This window comes from Phacochoerus africanus, chromosome 10, assembly GCF_016906955.1.
Source record: "Phacochoerus africanus isolate WHEZ1 chromosome 10, ROS_Pafr_v1, whole genome shotgun sequence".
Lineage (NCBI taxonomy): Eukaryota > Metazoa > Chordata > Mammalia > Artiodactyla > Suidae > Phacochoerus > Phacochoerus africanus.
In genome coordinates, this window is record NC_062553.1 from 74,179,671 (window position 1) to 74,202,418 (window position 22,748).

Here is a 22,748-nt window from a genome sequence, read left to right on the forward strand (position 1 = left end):
ATTCTATACAGATGTACAGAAATAGCATAATCGGGAATTGCTGCAGTGGCTCAGCAGTAACAAACCCGACTAGTATCCATGAGGATCGAGGTTTGATCCCTGGTCTTGCTAAGTGGGTCAGGGATCTGGCATTTCTGTGAACAGTGGTGTAGGTCGCAGATGGGGCTTGGATCTGGCTTTGCTGTGACTGTGGCATAGGCTAGGAGCTGCTGCTCCGATTGGACACCTAGCTTGGGAATTTCCACATGCCAAGGGTATGGTCCTAAAAAGCAAAAAAAAAAAAAAAAAGGAGAGAGAGAGAGAAAGAAAGAAAGGGAAGCAAAGTGAAAAGAAAAGAAAAGAAAGGAAAAACAATAATTACACTGGACAGAAATCACCAACAATAGACAGATAAAACAAAACAAATAGAAATACAAAGAACAAACTGGTGGTCTCTAGAGGGCTGGGGGTGAGGGGCTGGACAAAATAGGTGAAGGGAATTAAGAGGTACTTGCTTCCAGTTATAAAATAAATAATTCATGGGGAAGTCATCTATAGCATGGGGAATACAGTCAATAATATTGTAATAACTTTGCCTGATGAGAGATGACTAGGTGATCAAACTTGGTGATCAATTCATAATGTATATAAATGTTGAATCACTGATTCGTACATCTGAAACTAACACAATATTGCATGCCATTCACAAATAACAAGTGCTGGAGGGGGTGTGGAGAAAAGGGAACCCTCCTACACTGTTGGTGGGAATGTAAACTAGTACAGCCACTATGGAGAACAGTTTGGCGATACCTTAGAAATCTATACATAGAACTTCCATATGACCCTGCAATCCCACTCTTGGGCATCTATCCGGACAAAACTCTACTTAAAAGAGACACGTGCACCCGCATGTTCATTGCAGCACTCTTCACAATAGCCAAGACATGGAAACAACCCAAATGTCCATCGACAGAGGATTGGATTCGGAAGAGGTGGTATATATACACAATGGAATACTACTCAGCCATAAAAAAGAATGACATAATGCCATTTGCAGCAACATGGATGGAGCTAGAGAACCTCATACTGAGTGAAATGAGCCAGAAAGACAAAGACAAATACCATATGATATCACTTATAACTGGAATCTAATATCCAGCACAAATGAACATCTCCTCAGAAAAGAAAATCATGGACTTGGAGAAGCGACTTGTGGCTGCCTGATGGGAGGGAGAGGGAGTGGGAGGGATCGGGAGCTTGGGCTTATCAGACACACCTTAGAATAGATTCACAAGGAGATCCTGCTGAATAGCATTGAGAACTTTGTCTAGATACTCATGTTGCAACAGAAGAAAGGCTGGGGGAAAAATGTAATTGTAATGTATACATGTAAGGATAACCTGACCCCCTTGCTGTACAGTGGGAAAAAAATAATAATAAATAATTTAAAAAAATATTGCATGCCAATTATACTTCAATTAAAAATGTATTTCTTTTTGTGTGTCTTTTTTTTTTTTTTTTTTGTCCTTTTTAGGGCCTCACCCGAGGCATATGGAGGTTCCCAGACCAGGGGTCTAATTGGAGCTTTGCTGCCAGCCTGCGCCACAGCCACAGCAACACCAGATCGGAGCCGTGTCTGTGACCTACGCCACAGTTCACAGCAACGCCGGATCCTTAACTCACTGAGCAAGGCCGGGGATTGAACCCACAACTTCATGGTTCCCAGTAGGATTCGTTTCCGCTGCACCACGACAGGAACTCGAAAAGTGTATTTCTAAAGAGACAGTAGAGAGATCACCAACAGGCTGTAGTTAACTCAACTATAGCATAGTAAACTTCGTTCTTTTCAAGATTGGTTTTAGCAATAAAAAGACCAGAGAAGAAACAACAGTAAAATGAGAGGTGAAAGGTGAAACTGAGTCCATGCTGTGACAGATTAAAGTGTTTTCATAATAATCACTGAGGTTTGCAGGACAGTGCTCAACCCAAGACTAATATTCAATTAAACGCTGACTCTTCAACCTGAAGTTTGTTTAATTCAGATACATGGCAAGCCATCAGATACAGGGCAAGCCATCTAGCCCTGGCTGGAAGCCACCTGTGCCAGGAAAGCATTTCCCAAAGCAACTGCTTGAGTATCTATGTCCCTAGGATAGCTCTCAAATGATGGTTCTAAATGCACCCATTGGCTTTAGATCATCGTAGACAATGCCAAATTCTCAGAAAATGAAATCATCAAGATAGAATGGATGTTGACACAGTTCATCTAAAAAATAATATTACAAAGACAGAGGTAGAAGACACATCACTTTTCTGGGGAAAACTGCTCATATGCACTGTCAGAAAGATCAGAATCTGGTTCATGTACCTAGAAAGATGGAAGGGCCAGTGTGAGGATCATTAATGGGAAAATTCAGCAAAGGAGAGAACTGAAAAGTGTGTGCCCTTGAGCAAAGCGCACAAACTGCCCAAGCCTCTGTTTCCTCCTTGCTGAAATAAGATGATTGGAATGAGCGATTCAGACTCCAAAATACTATACTTATATTTTGGACCAAAAGGATTACGAGAGGAATGGCCCAGTGTCCCTGCTTTTCTCTCTTCCTTCCAGAACACTGATTTTAAAAATCCTTGAAGCATCTTGGTTTGTAGTTAATAATTACCTCCATCTATGTGAAAATTTTAAGTGCTTTGCACACTTAGGATTTAAGTGGAAAAGATACACTTTGTAGCTATTAAACTAATGGGAATTAAATTATATAAAACAGATATTCAAAAAAAAGGAAATGCAATAATGGCATTTTTTTTTCTAATCCAAAGAAGTTATGAAAATACGAAAAGTGCCTCACTGCATGTGGTGAGATTGTAAGTAATTCACACTTTTTGTTTTGCCTTGTTTACTAAATTGCCTTAGTGTCCATGTATAGCTTGTTATCAGAAAAAGAAAATGAGTTTGTTGATACAGAGGAATAGAGGTGTCCCTGTCATGGTTCAGTGAGTTGAGAACCCGATTAGTGTCCATGAGGATGTGAGTTTGATCCCTGACCTCAGCGCTGCCATGAGCTGTTGTGTAGGTCACAGATGAGGCTCAGATCCGGTGTTGCCGTGGCTGTGGCTGTGGCTGGCAGCTGTAGCTTCGATTCAACCCATACATAGCCCAGGAGCTTCCATATGCCAAAGGTGCAACCCCCGCCCCCCCAAAAAGAAAATAACCTATTTTCTGTATCAGGTATGAAGTATTCTTTTTTAAATAGAATATGTTAAAAGAAATGCTATCTGCCTAAGTGCTCTGGTTCTTTCCCATTACATGAAATTTTCTACCTTTTAAAACAATTTTCTCAGTTTTAGGAAATTTTGAGCTAAATCATGTCGAAATTCAGACTGAAATTAAGGATGGAGGAGAGCATTGAACCTGAAAATAATTCAGTGTCTTAAAAGTTTAGTAAATATCACTAGTCAGAACAACACTTCTTGACTTAATTGGCCCGTGCAAGGAAGATTTGTCTACAGTCAAGGATCTCTGCACCCACTCAGAGAGAGCCAACATGATCTCGGAGAGTCAGCAAGGAGGGAGGCTCAGAGGGAGATCTTAATTCTCTGCTCAGGAATTGAACCTGGGCAGCCTGGGTGAAAACCAGGAATCCTGCCCACTACACCAGCTAAAGGCTGAAAGCAGAATTGCCCTGATTCTTGCTCCCGGCTGAAAATGAGATGTTTCAAGGAGGCAAAGACTGAAAGCAGGTATAAAGATTATTGTTAGAGTCACAGGACAGGAGTTGCTGTCGTGGCTCAGTGGTTAACAAATCCGACTAGGAACCATGAGGTTGTGGGTTCGATCCCTGGCCTTGCTCAGTGGATCAAGGATCTTGCATTGCTGTGAGTTGTGGTGTAGGCTGGCAGCTACAGCTCCAATTAGACCCCTAGCCTTGGAACCTCCACATACTGCGTGAGCAGCCCTCGAAAAGGCAAAAACATAAAAAAAAAAAAAAAAAAGAGTCACAGGACAACATGTGGGAGAGCACACAGAGAAGTGGTTTACTTATTTAAGTCAGAAGCAAAGCAGTAATACACACCCTAAAGAGGGGTGCAGGTGCAGGCATCCCCCTGAGTGAGGAGCGCACCAGAGAGGTGATTTAAGTCGCTTATATAGGACAGTTCTTCTGGGTCTTTGTTTACCTTTAGCCAATTATCTTGTTTTATTTCTCACCCCTGACTGGACATAGGATCTTCCTGGATATGTGTGCACATCTTTTGGCAAATATGGATTCCAGAGCAAAGGATGCTGGGATGGTATCAGGACTTATTATGGCCTGGCACCTCCTCTCCTTCTGACCCCTAAAAGTCTCACTGCACACGCGGAATTGGGAAGCTGTCCTGGTCATCTTATCTTTCTACGCCAGCAGAGCTCAGCTCCTGCCATGAACTTTCTCCTTGAGGTGTCAGAGAAGCCAGGCCCAGTGTACTCAGCCTCACAAGTCCCAGCTGTTCTCAGCCCAGGGGCCCATCTACCTCCTACCTCAAAAGTGTCAAGGGCTTTGGCGGGCGGGGTTGTAAAGGACACACTTCATTGAACATGTCAGTCCCGGCGCCTGTGAGTCCCAGGCAGGCCCTGAACCATGGAGTCAGTGTATGAGATTTCAAAGAATCTGCCTCAGACAAAGGCAAGGATGTGACAGCATGAAACAGGGGGACAAAAAGGGGGGAAAGGGGAAGTGAGGGGCCCCTCCAAAGGCAGGGTCTCTGGATTCAAAGAGGTCCATCTCTGTGGCCCTCAGAGTGCCTTGGGTGAAGTCCGAATAACTACTAGATATTAATAACTATTGATGATGATCTACAAGCAGTTGCAAAGCTCCAGGCACCATTCTAAATGTCTTACCCTCATCAACACATGGAATCCTCATAATGCCAGGAAGCAAATGCTTTTAGGATAAAGAAACGAATTCAGAGCGACTTAGGGACTTGCTCTAAGAGCCAGAGCCAGGAGCATGGGAGGCAGATCCAACCCAGGCAGGTAGACCCCAGAGCTGGCATTCTTCACTCTACTTCATCCTTACAAGTGGAAAAAGGAAGGAGGGAAGGAGGCGAAATAGCTGATAAGGAAGAGAGAGGCTTTGCAGGTATGGGGCACAGTAACAAAAGTCAGCAAGATGTAGCCCTAATATTCCCCAGGGGCAGAGAGAAGGCTGTGGAGTGTGACCTCCTGTTGTTTCTATGAAAGCTGCTTCTTCAGTCCCCTAGGTCCCCAGTTGGAGGACACCTACAAAGCAAGACCATCGATAAAGAAATGATTCAAAGGAGTTCCCATTGTGGCTCAGAGGAAATTAACCCTACTAGTATCCAGGAGGATGTGGGTTCAATCCCTGGCCCTGATCAGTGGGTCAAGGATCCGGCATTGCTGTGAGCCGTGGAGTAGGTTTCAGACTTGGCTCAGATCCCGAGTTGCTGTGGCTGTGGTGTAGGCCAACAGCTGTAGCTCCGATTGGACCCCCAGCCTCAGAACATCCATATGCTTCAGGTGCAACCCTGAAAAAAAGAGAAAAAGAAAAATAAACAATTTGAGTGGGTTAGAGACAGACATCTACCACCCCAAGAGGAGATTGAGGCTCCAGCCAGCAATGCCAAAGCACACCCTTTCCAGAATTAAAAAAAAAACTCATCTCTCAAGAATTCTCCAATCTGATTGAAATCCACCTCTGTGGGACAGATTCACAGACAGCAAACGATGATTTAATAGTTGAGGACCCTTTTAGCACAAAGAGTATTGTGGCTACAGCCTCAGCTGCAAATAGTGTTCAAGTTAGATAAAAGCAAGATAGAAAAAAAGCACTGTTTTCACATGTCCAAAATATACACCCCAAAGTCTCCACTTGGGAATAAAAACGTGGATGTGTGCATTTTTTAATCTATTATTTGTACATATTACAATGCCTGGTTGGAGATTGAGGCGGGTATTTTGGGGAAAGAGGTTTATAAAGGGAGGGCTCTTAGGAGGAGCATGGGGGTGGGGGCTGTTGAGCCAGCAAGTGGCCTTGACCTGAGACCCCAGGAATGGCCTCTCTTTGTGCGAGAGGGCAGTTTTCCGCATCCCTATGCCAGTCGGTCACTAGGCGGCTCTTCAGGGAAGGGGAAAACTAGAAGATAACGACCCCATTGATTTGGCTCCCATTTGGCCATAGGTAACAGTCCCGAGAAGAAAGCCACTATGAACTGTAAGGAACCAAGCCCTAGCAGCTGGAGGCGGATACTACAGACAGTGGTGGTGAGGTGTCAAAGGCATTCGAGACAGCGTGTCTTTTTATTTTCATTTTTTGCTTTTTAGGGCCGCACCTGCAGCATATGGAAGTTCCCAGGCTAGGGGTCTAAACAGAGCTACAGCTGCCAGCCTACACCACAGCCACAGCAGTGCTGGATCCTTAACCCACTGAGTGAGGCCAGGGTTCAAACCTGCATCCTCATGGATACTAGTCATATTCATCTCTGCTTCACCACAACGGGAACTCCCAGCAGGACACCATGTTTAAAATAGCTATTGAACCTCAATCCTCAAATAAAATAGAATAAATCAAGAAAAAGTGTGGAACACAAAATATGTAAGGCAAGCAATAAACATGGAATTAAACAGTTGTTAATTAGGCTAATCACTAATCCCAGAAAAATAACGCACTGCCACATCACCTAAATAATAATCAATGGATGCTCACAGTTCCTGTAACGCTCCTGGGAATACCGAGGCATTCACAGGGATGCTTTAGGAATTTAGCCCGTCCAGGGAAAATGTTTAATATGGAGCTTGTTGCTCCTTCCTGATTAAAGTTTCTTTTTTCTTTCCCCTTAGGGTAAAAATTTATTACACATACAGAATACAGAATATTACCACTAGGAGTTCCCACTGTGGCATAGCAGGTTAAGGATCTGGTGTTGCTGTGGTAAAGGTCACAGTGGCAGCTCAGATTCAATCCCTGGACCAGGAACTTCCATAGGCCGCAAAATAATAATAATAATAATAATAATAATAATACCACTAACAAATGCAGATAAGCTAGGACACAACAGTACTGGATAGAGAATGGCCAGCTCTCTGGAAAGTGAACAGGTTTGGGTGGCCTGGAGCCTCATGCCAGTCAGACAGGGAAGCATGTGCCAATCCCCACAGGATGTCAGGGCATTGAGTGGCTGCTTGGTGCACCCACTGCCTTCTCAGTCTGATCTGGGGCTTCAAAGGGTGCCCCACCCAGAAGCAAGCACATGAAGCAAAAGGGCTTCCTAGGGTGGCCCAGGCTTGTCTCTGAAGTCACAGCAGCATCCTTTGAAGCAACATGTTTAATTAATTGGATGATTTCCACAAAGGATACACAGGGTGTCGACCCATGGACAATCAGTGAAACGCAAAACATGAAGTTACAGGCTGTGGGAAGAGAAGGCAACTCCAGTGATGGCATCTTCCCATCCTGGTTGGTCCAGGGGTAGCCATGGGGGAAGGTTTCTTTTTAAACGGAGCCCTTCAGTTCAGTGTTCAAAAGAACTACTCTGAGTGATACTAAGCTGTGTTGAAAACAAAATGAACTAAAAAGCAAACACTACAGATCGGGATGGAGTAGGCACAGGTAGCTGTAAGACGTCCCAGTAAGGGACCAAAGATAGAGAGGAAAACCTAGGGGATGTTGGGAGACCCCGTAAGAGAATAATTGTTCAAGAGGGGCATCAAAAGCAAGCAGGCTTGCTAGACGAGTGGGGGTTCGAAAATTGTCTCACGTCATTGGGTGAGGGGAGGGGTGAGGTTTGCATTCAGGTTCAGACCAAGGGCAGGAGTTGAAGGATCGCCCTTCTGCTGATTTGAAGATGTACCATGACCGTCCGAGTTTGACCTTACAAGGTCAAAGACTCTCTTACTGGATACTAAAGAGGAGCTACAACTCAAGAAGGAGGAAGAGATGGTCTTTTCCGACCCCCGCCTCGTCACTCCCCTTGGATGAGAAACTGTAGCCCACCAGATCCTGGGGCAGAGGCTCCTTGCCTGCCTGCTTGCATCTCTCACAAGCATCCTATCGTAATAAATCTACCTCTTGCCGATCACTTTGTCTCTCGCTGAATTCCTTCTGCTCGGAGGCACAAAGAACCTGAACCTCCGTGAGTCCAGACACCGGGTGAGTGATTTTAATTTAAAACCATGGGTTCAAGTTCCCATCTGGCTTTAGGCTGGGTTCGAGTCCCAGCACATGGGTTCAAGTCCCAGCCTGTGTTCTGGCCAGGCTCAGGCTGTGAGTGCTGTCGGTGTCACTGCTCTGTGTTGGAGTGACAATGGGAGGAGAGAATGAGTCCTTCAAAGCAGGAGGGGAGGCAAATGAGGGAAGGTTCTGTAGCTGTGACCCCACGTGGTCGCTCTCGCTGCTCCACTTTGACGTTCTCTGCTCTCAGGAAGGTCCGGTTTTTCTTCTCATTCTTCCCCCCTTAGTATTTGCTTGGCAGTTTTGCTAGCTGTCCGCAAAACCATCTCAACTATCCTCAAAATTTTTCTGCCTTTCCTCTTTTCCTCTGACTTTTTCTCCATCTTCAATCTCACCCTCCCTTTGTCACTTCCTTTCAGGCATCTCTTTGCTTTCATACCGAAGCTATGACTTTCAATAAGTAGGATAACTACAAACCGCAGTGTTCCCAGCCCCATCCAAGCTTGTGCCTAAGTCACAGAACATAGGCTAAACAAACGGCAGCTTAATTATGGAAACAAAGATGAAATGAGCATAACCCAGGCTAAGAAAAATGTTTGCCTACTATGAGATTTATGACATAGAAGTGGGCTTTCTACATATTTGTGAGTGTCTAGCATGCCATGGACAAAGCCCAGGGGCTAGTACTTCTCGGGGCTGCAGGAGCCTAGGGGATGAGGAGAGAATCAAAGATGAAGAATCACAGACCTTAAGTTCTCTTAGGGTATAGCAGGAAGCAGGCCGGGTTGGGTGAGAACAGTTGCAGGCAACTACCTGCCGTCTTTGCAAGAGTCAGGGTTTTGTTTCCATGCAGCCTCTTTTATGTTGCGCAGCACATGTTTTTGTGCATCTTCCTTTTTCACTCTGGCAGCCTTGGCAATGGTATGTGAGTCCAAACTGGCACTGTCATACGTAATGAGCAGTTCCTGCAATCTGGGGTCTGTGGAGGCATGTGCCCATTGTTGCAACCAGTCAGGATGTCCACAAAGCAAAAGTGAAACGGACAGCTGGCTGGGGCTGCTTGAGCCCAGATTCCCCCTTTTTTTTTTTTTTGGTCTTTTTTTGGCCTTTTCTAGGGCTACTCTCGTGGCATATGGAGGTTCCCAGGCTAGGGGTCGAATCGAAGCTGTCGCCGCCGGCCTACGCCGGAGCCACAGCAACTTGGGATCCAAGCTGCGTCTGCAACCTACACCACAGCTCAAGGCAACGCCGGATCCTTAACTCCCTGAGCAAGGCCAGGGATGGAACCCGCAACCTCCTGGTTCCCAGTCGGATTCATTAACCACTGAGCCACAACGGGAACTCCCGAGCCCAGATTCTAAAGTCCAAACACACAGAAGAAAATGCATCCCTGTGATCTGCTTAGAGAACATCAGCTCTAGAAAAAGAAAAAAAATGAACCTCCTAGCATTTGCATCTGCTTTTGAGAGTGGAAGTTCTTGCCCTAACACCTCCCTATAGAGTTCTGAAAGGGGCATTGGGGTAGAGAAACTTTGAATTCCTTCTTCACAAAGGTGAATCACGGATGCTAACTCTAACTGGAAGTGCCTCATTGATAACTTGAAATATTTATGACTTGCTATGGAGAAGAAAGTTATAAGAAAAGTTCCTTTAGTCCTTGTGGGTTCAGCATGATGAAAGTGGGAATATTAGCAGGTCACTGCAGTATTGATTTCAGTAATGGGAACACTTCTTGAAACCATCATGCTGCACCTCTACAGAATGAGAACGCCCCCAGGCTTTGAATTCTAATATGGGAATGAAGGGACCTCCACTCTCTGCTCTGGTGCTAAAAGCCAACACCCTTGATGCAGGATGGCTATAGCCAAGGTTGTCCTGTTGACTGAGAAAGGAAAAGGACAATTTGTGCAAACAAAAAGAAAAAAAAATAGAAAAAGGCAAAGAAAGCAAGTCTTGCTTACTGACTAAAGCAGTTTTAAGAGGCCCGGGTCTGCTTGCTCAACTTACTTAGCTGGTTCCACATAAAAGCATGAAAGGACATTCATGAATTCAAGAACCTACTTCTCGTGAACTAAGTGATTCATTGCCAAGGCCAGGATGTCCACCTGACTCTCTTGCTGCTCCATGTGTGCCATCAATAGCAAGCGAGGGAGACTTCATTGAAGATTTGATTCTTTTTTTTTCTCAAAGGATTTTATTACATTTATAGTTGTACAATGATCAACCCAGCCACATTTTATACCATTTCCATCCCAAACCCTCAGTGCATCCTCCCACCCCCCAACCTGTCTCCTTTGGAAACCATAAAGTCTGTGAGTCAGTGTCTGTTCTGCAAAGAAGTTCCTTGTGTCCTTTTTTTTAGATTCCACATGTCAGTGATCGCATTTGATGCTGATATTGAAGATTTGATTCTTTGGGAGTTCTCTGGAAGCACAGCAGGTGAAGGATTCAGTATTGTCACTGCAGTGGCTTGGGTCATTGCTGTGGCTTGGGTTTGATACCTGGCTTGGGAACTTCCATGTGCCGTGGACGTGGGCAAAAATAATAATATTGAAAATGACAATAAAATTTGCATCTTTGGTCTTTATTTTCACAACAGTCTTTTCAGGTTTCCCAAACTTTCAATACTTTTCAAGAAGTTCTTTACGACTCAAGAGACCTACTCCTCCTGCTGCCTCCCCACTCAGAAGAGGAAGAGGAAATTGGTGTTAAAAATATTCATAGACCCCACAAGTAATTTGGGGTTTTGTTTATTTTCACTTAGTTAAAACCATGTTTTGTATTACTATTATTAAAAACTTTATTGTAATATATTCTAAACCTCCAGGACCCACTGTTCATATTTAGTTTCAAGTAGAGTTTGTTCTGACCCTTCTTTAACCAATAGATATGGTTCCCTTTCAACACTAAAGATTCATTTTAGGAGTTCCCATCATGGCACAGGGGAAACGAATCCGACTAGGAACCATGAGGTTGCAGGTTCGATCCCTGGCCTCGCTCAGTGGGTTAGGGATCCGGCGTGCCGTGAGCTGTGGTGTAGGTTGCAAACATGGTTCGGATCCAGCATTGCTGTGGTTGTGGTGTAGGCTGGCAGCTACAGCTCCTATTAGACCCTTAGCCTGGGAACCTCCATATGCCTCGGGTGCGGCCCTAAAAAGACAAAAAAAAAAAAAATTTCATTTCAAATGTTCTCTGGCAAGTTCAATTTGTTCCCCCAGAAAGGGGCTTATATTAACAATCTCCACAAAGAGTGAAAATAACATTTCAAATCAGCCTCAAGTCCAATGATGACCAATGGAGAACTATAAAATTGGCTCTAATGGACTTCTGCTGCACTTTCTAACCTTCATGAAAATTAGACTTCTTGGAGCTCCTCCTGTGGTGGCTCATTGGTAAAGAACCTGACTAGTATCCATGAGGATGCATGTTCCATCCCTGGCCTCACTCAGTGGGTTAAGGATGGATGTTGCCGTGAGCTGTGGTGTAGGTCACTGCCGAGGCTTGGATCTGGCGTTGCTGTGGCTGTGGTGTAGGCTGGTGGCTGAGTCTCTGATTTGACCCCTACCTGGGAACTTCCATATGCTGCAGTGCTGCCCTAAAAAAGAAAGAAAGAAAGAAAGAAAGAAAGAAAGAAAGAGAGAGAGAGAGAGAGAGAGAGAGAGAGAGAGAGAGAGAGGAGAGAGAGAGAGAGAGAAAGAAAGAGAGAAAGAAAGAGAGAAAGAAAAAAAGAAAATTAGACTTTTGTCTTTTTTCTTATACTCTTCTGGTTGCCACCAAGTACGACGGCAATGCATTGTGTCCCAGTAAAATATGTGCTGTGAGGGCCACACTTTCTATGTCCCAACTTCCCAACCCATAGTGGGAAAAAAATGTTTAAACCTGCCCAGTCTATCCCTCAGGAAATTTATGAAAATTAGTGAGGTGTTAGGAATGCACTTTGCCTTATCCAAAAAGGAAGGATAACAATAATAATAATAATAATAATAATAATGACAATGCAAGAATGTGATAACTGGTAGCAAAAGAATTCTACCTAAAAAAATTATCCTTCCTTTTTCATTAGAATATAAATATCCCTCCTTTTTTATTAGAATATAAATCTTTAAGCAATGAGATCCTTCTGTATAGCACAGGGAACTATAGCCAGTCACTTGTGATGGAACATGATGGAGGATAATGTGAGAAAAAGAATATATAAATATATATATATATATGACTCGGTCACTTTGCTGTATAGTAGAAATTGACAGAACACTGTAAATCAACTATAATGGAAAAATAAAAATCATAAAATTACAAAAAAATAAATAAATGATATAAATCTTATTTCATACATTATAACAATATGGACACATCAGGAATAAAATAACTCCAAATTAGACTGAAGTAGAGACAGGTGTGTAATGCAATGCCTTCTGACTGAATGCCCACCTGAAAGAAACCCCCAATGGCTTAAAATGCTTAAAGAATAAGCACCGCAAAGATAAGCAGCCTTTCTGGGATGTAAGCCAATCTCCATATTTACTTCCAATTACCCATTAAACCTACACAGTTATTGTCTGCTCTGTGTACATTATTAATACATTATTATCGATACATTGTTATACATTATCTATACATTATTACACATTTTTATTGCATCTACTTTATTATTATAATCCATAACAGAAAAAAGAGTCAAGGCTCCTAGTCTTGCATGTGGCAACACTTTTCCTTTCTAATCCTCTGTAGTGTCTGCAAATGAGAGGAATCAGGAACAGACCTTAAGAGAATTTGGGGAACAAATCCCATTATGCAAAGGTAATTTACATAAAAATGGAGATTCCTTTGTGGAAAGAGCTGAAAAGCCTTCTCTAAACTGTTTGCTCCCATTAGAAATACAAATTAAGATAGAAAAAATGCACTCTATTTTTCCTTCTCGCTCTATGACTTAAGCACATATTGCTCCTAAAGATAATAAATCAAATGCTTTTCTTCTCACTTAACCGGGAAATGATGGGCTTCTTTGAACACAAAATTGTAAGGTGAGTGAACAGGTTCCTTCCTGTATCATCGTCTGATGACTCTGTTTCAATAAATGGCATGTGGACATTTGCAGCAAAACGAATACTTTTTTTTTTTAAACGCACAAACTGAGATTTGAAATAAGAAAGGCACTGGTCCAGGGACATCAGATGGTTTACTCACATTTTGCTTTCAGTTGATATATCATTCTGAGAAGTAAAATATTGCCTGCCATGTCAGTGAACAAACGATGTCACAGTCATCAGCGATTGCAGCCACCTTTGATCCTGGTGAGACCTGAGGGACCTCAGGAAGGAAGCAAAGAACACCTGCCATCCAGAGGCCATCAGACTGCAGCCACTCCGAGCCACCAGGACTGGAAAACACAGGACACTGGCCTCAGAGAGCTGAGGTGAATATCAAAGAAATGAGTTCAGGAAGCCTGTACCTCGCATCTTTCCATAGAGAGAAAAGTGCTAAATTCCATACCTTGACGTGCCTAGTTTTCTAACACTAAACTTTCTTCCTGAGGTTCTGCCCTTTGCTGCAAAACTCCTGTGCATCCAGGCTCCCCCATCGCCTCCTCAGAGCAGTTTTCTCAGGGTCCCTTGAGATGCTGCCTCCGGGACTTTAGTCCTCATTTTGTCCACTGAATAAGACATAACTCTCAACTTGTAGGTTGTGCATATTTTTTTTTAGTCAACAATTTCAAGAAGTAGCTTCGTATCTGCTGACAGCGCTTTCTCTTTCACCATCCCTCCAACCTTCTTGAGATACAGGGACACAAAATGTTCTTGTATGAATTAGCCACTCGTTTGTTCTATGCTGTCCTCAAAATTTAAAGTGTCCTAAAGAGCTTTTTACATGGTGCCATTAAATTTGCCCAAATTACTCTGTGTGTGTCACCATGTGGGCTCCCACAGGAACAGGTCCTAGGAGAAGGGTTCCTGGGGTGACCCCTCAGCACCAACAGGGGTGTGGGGGAGGAAGGACTGAAGAGGGGCAGAGAGAGAGGAGCTGGACGTGATCCCACTGGGAGCTCAGGAGTGGAAGAGCCCTTCTGTGCAGCCTCAAGTGGAGGCAAGGAGTCCGGCCTTTCTCTCCTGGACTCAAGCTGACTGGGGAGGTGCCTGGGTGACTTGGGCAAGGTGCTCTCTCCAGCCAATGGCAATTCTTGGGGAGGGACTCAGGGACTCAGCAGAGAGGGTTCAGCACAGCCCCTCAGAGAGTTTCACCCCTCCAGGGGGACGCGTGGGCCCCTGAGGTGCAACAGGATCTACCCACTCGCTCACTTCACCTCCACGGTTCCCAGCCAAGTAGCCACGGTGATTCACCGAGAGGTCACACGTGCTGGGCATCAAACCTCCACTTCTCCTCTCTTTGACCACTGCCGCCGCGGGAACTCCCAGAGAGCTGAAATTCAATGCAAGATAAAACAGAGCAAACACTTCATTTTGATGTGATGTTCTGAGACCACCAACTCTGAAAGCCGTTTCCTAAGAAGAGACATGTGAAATGCTTACCTCCGTGAAAGCACATCGAAGCCATTTCACAATGAAACGCTCCGCTTTGCCCAGTTGCATTCATTATCCTTCCTAAGCAAAACCTCAAACCAAACATTTGGTCTGTGGGAAATGTGTTCTTCACCAACCTGGCTTCACAGGCTGAGTTCTCATCCTCCAAGCTGGGGTAGAGCTAGAACAGTGAAGAGATGTTTTGCACGAATGCTGGTGTGTATGTACCCTTTGGTGCTGCAATGCTGAAGCAGTGAGCTTTTGCCCCCAGTGAGCTGACAGGCTCTGTGGCCACAGGGACGAATGGGGCCCTCTATCTTCAAGAATATTGAACAATAAAAGGATGTGAATGTCGAGAAAGGCCACTGGCTTTTAAGACCAGTCATAATGAGAAATTACAGTGGGTGAATCTTCCTGGTTTTAGGACAAACCTTTATAAGAGAATATTCCTCAAGTAGTAAATATGGGAATAAGCATTTTAAAATATCCTACGTGCTTTTCAATTAAAAAATACAGTTATTGTTGGAGTTCTCTTCCGTGTGCTCAGCAGTTAATGAATCCGACTAGGATCCATGAGGATGCAGGTTTGATCCCTGGGCTCCCTCAGTGGGTTAAGGATCTGGTGTTGTGGTGAGCTGTGGTATAGGTCCCAAACATGGCTTGGATCCCACAGTGCTATGGCTGGGGTGTAGGCTGGCAGCTATAGCTCCGATTCAACCCCTAGCCTGGGAACCTCCATGTGCCATGGGTGCAGCCTTAAAAATAAATAAATAAATAAATAAATAAATTTATTGTTTTCAGTCATGTAATGTTTTTGTCACGTGATTTAGAAATTCCATCTGGGAGGCCGTTTTCAAAAATCAGCTAGAAGTTCTTTGCCACTAGTGGGCGCCACCGGGACATAGAGCATATGCTCCAGGGCACTGTCACCAGCAAACAGCTGCAACGGGAAAACCATTAAAGGAGCAAAGTTTAACTTGAAAACTGTCGTTGCAAAGGAAATACGTGCTATCGGTCATCTTCCCCCTAAAAAGGGGTTTGTTCTCAGGTTTGGTGCCTTCTTAGCGGGAAACGCAGTGCTGTAGAAGTAACAATAGAATCTGGTCTTACCTCTCTGCTCATTTGCAGAAGGTTCAGAGTGCAGTTAATGGACAGCCTGTATGTAGCTCTAGCCTGGGAGGCAGCCTCTCAGATAGCTCTGAGGGACTATTCCGAAGTCCTAAGGGTATTTAGGAGTTTTTGCTGGAGAAAAAACAGGTACTGGAACATCAAAAGGTTGCTGCTAATCACAAAAACCAGACCTCTCATGTTAATGGTTTTAGTGCTTTTCTATGCATGAAAAGATGCAAGAGTCTGGGCTTATCGAATCATTCCTTTGATATGCAGCTTAACTATCTAGGACCAGGATCCAGTTTTTCTCCATCCTGAATTCCCCTCAAGGCACACAATCTGCGGTGCCTGCGGGCTGATGGCTTTAAACGGCAGCATCCTTTGTGGCGATTTTTGTCTACAGAACTTTCAAATAAGCTGCAGACAATAAAAGAGTCAGAAGTCATCAAGCCTTGTAATGATGTTCCATATTTTAATTAGAGTAGCCATCTTGTCTCATCAAGAAGATAACTATTCAGTTCCAGAGCTGTGAGGCCAGCCTGTCGTCTCGACTCATGCCCTATAGGATGAGACTTTTCCTTTCCCAGTGCGCAGGCAGCAAGGCCACCAAGGTACTTGCACGGGTGGGCCAGGTGCTGCTTCAGTTGGCTCTCCTGTGATGTCCTCCATCCCACAAGTTGGCCAGGACAAGCTGTAAGGAAACTCGCCATCAGACGAGACGATGCAAACTGCTCTCAAGCGGTAAGCAATTGAGAGGTAATAGTTGTTCTCATCATTGCAGTTGTTCTCCTATTTCCTTTCTCATCTTCTCCTTTGCACTCTCCAGCATTTTTAAAAAGGCTTTTGGAAGCATCCCGTTTTGCCTTTTTTTCAGGGTTGCACCTGTGGCATACAGAAGTTCCCAGGCTAGGGGGCAAGTAAGAGCTACAGCCATAGGTCTACACCACAGTCAAGGCAGTGCCAGATCCAAGCCATGTCTGCGACCTACACCACAGCTCATGCAACACCAGATCCCCAACCCACTGAGCAAGGCCAGGGATTGAACCCATGTCTTCATGGATACTAGTCGGATTCATTTCCGATGAGCCATAAATGGGAACTCCGCCTTTTGCCATTTAAACCCTATTTCCTCCATGTCCCTAAGGGCCTTCAGTCCCAGCTTTGGACTGGGGATCTGTGACTTATCTCAGGGGTGCTTGAGGGTTAACCACGGAGAGAGCAAAGGAGGGGCCTCTTCTTGGGTGTTGCATGGTCTCACTTCCTGAAACACACTCACTAAAAAATGCTTCAAGAAAAAAAATCAATTTTTTTTTTTTACTATAATCTTAGTCCACTGTTGTTCATACTTTCACAGAGACATAAGTAAATGTACCAAATGTAGTCACAGTTAAAAATATCATTCATGAACATTTAAAAATATTGTGGACACGTCTCCTAATCTTGATGCCTTTTTTGAAAGAAAATTCTGCTTTTTGTTTTTTGTTGTTGTTTTTTAAAATTCTGCTGCTTTTTGTGTCATCTAATTCATGGGCTATTACGTTGTTCAAGTTTTCCAGTTCACATCCCAAAGGGCCGTTAGACATCAGCAAATGAGTGAAATAATGAGGCTTGACTTTCTCACTTGTAGGAATCTAAACGTCCAGGGTTTCATTCTAGAACTAGAATGTTCTTTCATTTTATGAGTAATACATTCCTAGTGATGAATCCGTCTCGATTTAATATATAAACCATCCCTAGGAAGACAGATGTATGTATTGATATAAAAAATGCAAATATTTGAAGTGAAAATGTGGAAAGTGGCCATTAGATACCTAAAGGCTTCGACACACTGACTTCTGGCAACCATCTGGCAAACTGACAATCAAAACAATTGACAATCTGTTCTGGTACAAACAAAACATAACAGAAGGCAAAGGCAAAGGACCTTTGGGAAAATATATCACCAATGTAATACCAGCACCAACATGGAGTGATGGGTGTCCTGAGAACTGACTGAGAGATTATTAATTAACTCCTGAAGACTCAGTCTCAGAGGAGTCAGCCATCCTGGCCTCCCAAGGAATTCAGGTAGGTTATCAGTAACAGGAATAAGCCTTTAAGGATGTAACGTGGAATGAGACGTCACAATGAATGAATGGGCTGTCATCCCCAGCTGACTGGACTCCACAGACAAACGGAATGGGGTCTATACAACAGAAGAGCCAGAGCAATCTGTTTTCATCACTTCACGAAATGGATTTAAAACAAGAAGGGAGAGGAGGGAATTCTACTGTGACGCCTTCGTTCCTCACATTCCTTTAGCCAACATGCATTTTTACAGCACAGCTGCTGCCTTATGCCACAGCCACAGCAATGCGGGATCTGAGCCACGTCTGCAACCCACACCATGACTCGTGGCAACGCCAAGATCCCCAACTCACTGCGCAAGACCAGGGATCAAACCTGGATCCTCATGGATACTAGTCGGATTCGGTAACTGCTGAGCCACGAAGGGCACTCCCATTTGTTTGTACTTAATTTCACTGTGGAAATCTACACATTCATTAGCACTTATGGGAGTTTATTCACAAAGACTGGAAGGAATCGTGTAATTGTTTTCCCAGACCTTGCTTCTCCTAAGTGATCATTCTGCCAAAACCAGCCCTGATATCTCCTACCCTTGACCCAGCACATATCAGGACAGTGTAAGGATGATCTCCCTTTCACTGCTCTGCAGATCTCGAGGACCTCAGCTAACACGCACATTCCATCCTCATAAAATAACCTGGACCTGATTAGCTTTGCAGAGCAAGGTGGCAGGAAACTTCCATGTATTTTGTGTTAACAGAAAGAACTCAACAGGAGTTCCCTTCGTGGCTCAGCAGTTAATGAACCTGACTAGTATCCATGAGGATGTGGGTTTGATCCCTGGCCTCGCTCAGTGGGTTAAGGATCCGGCGTTGCTGTGAGCTGAGGTGTAGGTCACAGACTCGGCTCTGATCCTGCGTTGCTGTGGCTGTGGTGTAGGCCGCCAGCTATAGCTCCAATTCAACCCCTGGCCTGGGAACCTACATATGCTGTGGGTGTGGCCCTAAAAAAAAAGCAAAAAGAAAGAAAAAGAAACTAAGCATAATGATAACAAAAGCTTTTTTAAAATGTTAAAAAGGAATTTTATTTATTTATTTATTTGTCATGCTTGTGGCAGATCCTTATTTGGGGGCGGGGTGGGGGGTGCTGCACCTGCTGCTGGCCTACGCCACAGTCACAGCAACACCAGATCCAAGCCGCATCTATGACCTGAGCTGGAACTTGTGGCAACACTGATCCTTCACCCACTAAGCAAGGCCTGGGATGGAATCCCCATCCTCCTGGATACTAGTCAGGTTCTTAACCCACTAAGCCACAATGGGAACTCTGGAATTCTAGCTTTTTGTAAGCATGATATAGGGCAGAGACAAGAGTTTTAAAAGTTCACTTAGACTCTTTATGCTGAGTATAAACCAAGGAAGCCAAATAAACTCCCAGTGGGTGAGGCTCCTGGAGGTGGGGTTAGTAACGCCCAATGCACCCCCAGCACCAGCAACCAGGAGGAGTTTATCCATCAGATGTGACTGTTCTTCCTCCAAAGGCAAGTAACACCATACAAGTCACAAGCCAAAGGGCCTGCAAATGCTCGAACCCGTGGTAATTTATGTGTTAATTAGGTATGTTGCTTTCTAGTTTTCAAAGTATTTTTGTATACATCTGACTTGAACACATTGTTGAGTATAATTGCATTCTCAGTATTTTTATTCATAGCAACCCTATTTTATATATAAAGAAACTGAGGCAGACAGATTTAAAAACTTATCTAAGCAAAACAACTGATAAAGCAAATTAAAACTTGTCTGGAGTTCTCATTGTGGCTCAGTGGTAATGAACCCGACTAGAATCTATGAGGATGTGGGTTTGATTCCTGGCCTCGCTCAGTGGGTTAAGGATCTGGCGTTGCCATGAGCCATGGTGCAGGTCACAGATGCGGCTCGGATCCCACATTGCTGTGGCTGTGGTGTAGGCTGGCAGCTGTAGCTCTGATTCACCCCCGTAGCCTGGGAACTTCCATATGCTGCAGGTGTGGCCCTAAAAAGCCAAAAAGGGGAGGGGGCAGGGATAATTTTAATTTGCTTATTTTTACATCTCCAGTTACTGAGACCCTTGCCAGCACATGTGGAGCTTTCTGCAAACATCTGTTTAGATGGATGAATGTCACCGTTCACTAGAGTACTGTCCTCTACATTCTATTAAAAAATTGAAGGAAAGTTGATTCATAGGGGGTGTCCAGACCCTGCAGAAACACAGTATAAATTAAACCAATTACTTTTAAGTCCAAATGCTTTCCATGCAAATATTTCCCACTGATTAGAAGAGAGGATTGTAAAAAATATAATTACCCATTCATGTGGATGAGTCCTTTCACCTGCTCTTCTTGTGCACGTATATTTGTAATAATTCTCATAATGGAAAACTGCAGGGAGTCCCATGGCAACAGGGCCTATGCTTTGTCAAGAAGAGACACACAGGTTCCATCATTTTGTAATTGAATTTCCCCGTGAAGCAGGGAAGGGGAGCTACGGGAGGAGATTAAAAACAGAGGGCAGAGAAAGACAAGGAACATCATTCTCTCGGTGACTCATGGATATTTTCTAGCGGATGCATCCATGGGGTTAATGAATTAGTAGGCAGGTCCGCCGTCACTCCTTTTCTCCCACTGCCTCCCACAGCTTATCTACTGTCCTCCTTATTCCCTGCGCAAACAAGGCGACACAGCCACAGCCACAGCCCTGACAACTGCCAGAGTCACCCTTCACAGCAGCGCATCACGACCCACAGCACCCTTAGGCTTCGCTCTCTGAGATCCTGATCCCCTTCCTGTCTTCCGAGCTGCCTTGCCCAGCTCCCTCCCTGCCCTCCCAAGGCCATCTTCATCTAAGGTCGCATCCAGGCACCCAGCACAGCATCCCCACGCCTTTACCGCAGCATCAACAGTTCTGCTTTTGCAAATCTGGATCTCCAGCCGTAGCTCTCTCAAGGCCTGAGGCTGACATTATGGCTTTGTGTTTGCCATCTTCCAAAAGGGAAGGTATGTCACAGGGCAGACATGGCAGAAAGATGAACAAAGGAAAGAACTGAGATAAGGTCACTGGCTTCAGGGTCTAGGCAATCATTGGTGATGTGCAGGCCAGCGTTTGTTGGAAGTGTTGAGAGAAGCCATGCTAGGAGGCTGGGTACTGTCCGCCCAGCCCAAATCAGCTTGACTAATTTCTAATCTCTCCATATTTTGATATCACCCCTTTCATCCAACCTTTTAATTCCTGCTCCTTAGAATCTCAGTCGCTCTCACCTTCTCCTTAGCATCGTTATTACTATTGGTACCTATGTTTCATGCATTTACAGAGGCTTAAGACTCCCCGTGTCTCCTTTGATCCTTCTGAATGATTGGGTTCAGTGGATCATACTTAACCATGGCTCCTTGATATACCCTAGTCTATTCTCTTTCTTGTGAAGTGAACCTAATTCAGTTTGGTCCCACGCAATTCTTAGGACAGACCATGTTTGTAGGTAATCGTACTCTAAACATTTGATAGGGGTGAGAGTTAGCTTTTTACCACACCTTCTCCACTGGGCTCTCGTGAAAACAAGTCTCAGAACAAAATCTGTCACAGAAATATATTGATTCCACAAATATTCATTCGCAAGTAGGCATACCAGGTAGCATACAATCAGTTTGCAAACTCCCTGATTCCAGTTCTTTGTGTTTTTACTCTTCCAATGACCATCATATATTAAATGTCTCATCAAGACACAGTGACAATATTTTGGAGGTAGGAATCTGTTTCCTGTACAATTGGCATCAGGAAACCAGAATCCTCTAACTCAGGTGCTGAACCGAGGATAATTAAGGATTGAACCTTGGCTGCCCTGTAAGCCTTGCTGTCATAGCCTGTTCATGTGAGGGTGGAAGAACAGTGTCTTTAGGTTATGCTAACCAATCTACACAAGTTAAATACCTTTAATTTCACTAGGGAGAACCCATTTCTGACATTAAGGCATGTTATTAAGCAAGGCATCTAATGGCAATTGATTTCATGTAACACTTATACAGCACTTACTATGTGGCATATGCTACTCTAAAAACTATAGCCTTATTAACTCATGTTACACTCTTAGCATCCTATAAGGAACTCACTAATATCATCCCCATTTTATAGATTAAGAAACTGGAAGGCAGATAGATTAAGTTCCTGAGCTGTTATAACTAGTAAAGAACAGAGCCAGGATTCAAATAGACGGATGCCCAGGGTTCATAAGTCCTCTGCCCCTCCAGGTAGCAGAACCATTTATAGGCGTGACCTCTGGACTCGGCTCCCTGACTGGAATGCTAGCTGACCCCGTAAAATGCTAGGATGCCTTTGGTTGTGACTTAACCTAATAAATGACGGCCATAAGATCCCACTCTCTATATCTGAGTTTCAATTAAATAGCTAACACAGCACTAGTTAACTCTACACTTCATTAGCCTGCCAGTAGAGAATGTTGGTTTTTAGAAGAGCCCATTTACTAAGTATTTAGGCTTGCAGATCTTGTTTTTCCCACTCTACTGCTTACGCCTTGTGCAGGTAACCATTCAGGGCACTTTGGGATACATAGAATTATAGAATCTATTATCTGAAGGGACTCGGAGCTCAACTAGTCTAACTGCCCTTCTGAACTTTCCGATTCTCTGCCTACATCATCACTGTCAGATGATTGTGTATCTTTTGCTTGAATGATACCCATTAGAGGATACTTGCTTTCTTAGAGAAGCCATCTGGCTCATAGACATTTCTGCCTATAAGATAGTTCTTCCTTATGTTAAGTAAGAATATTTTTCCCCCAAAACCGCCACTGAATTGACCATGGTTCTTTTCAAAAATTTTTTAGTTTTATGGCTGCACCCACAGCATATGGGAGTTCCTGGGCT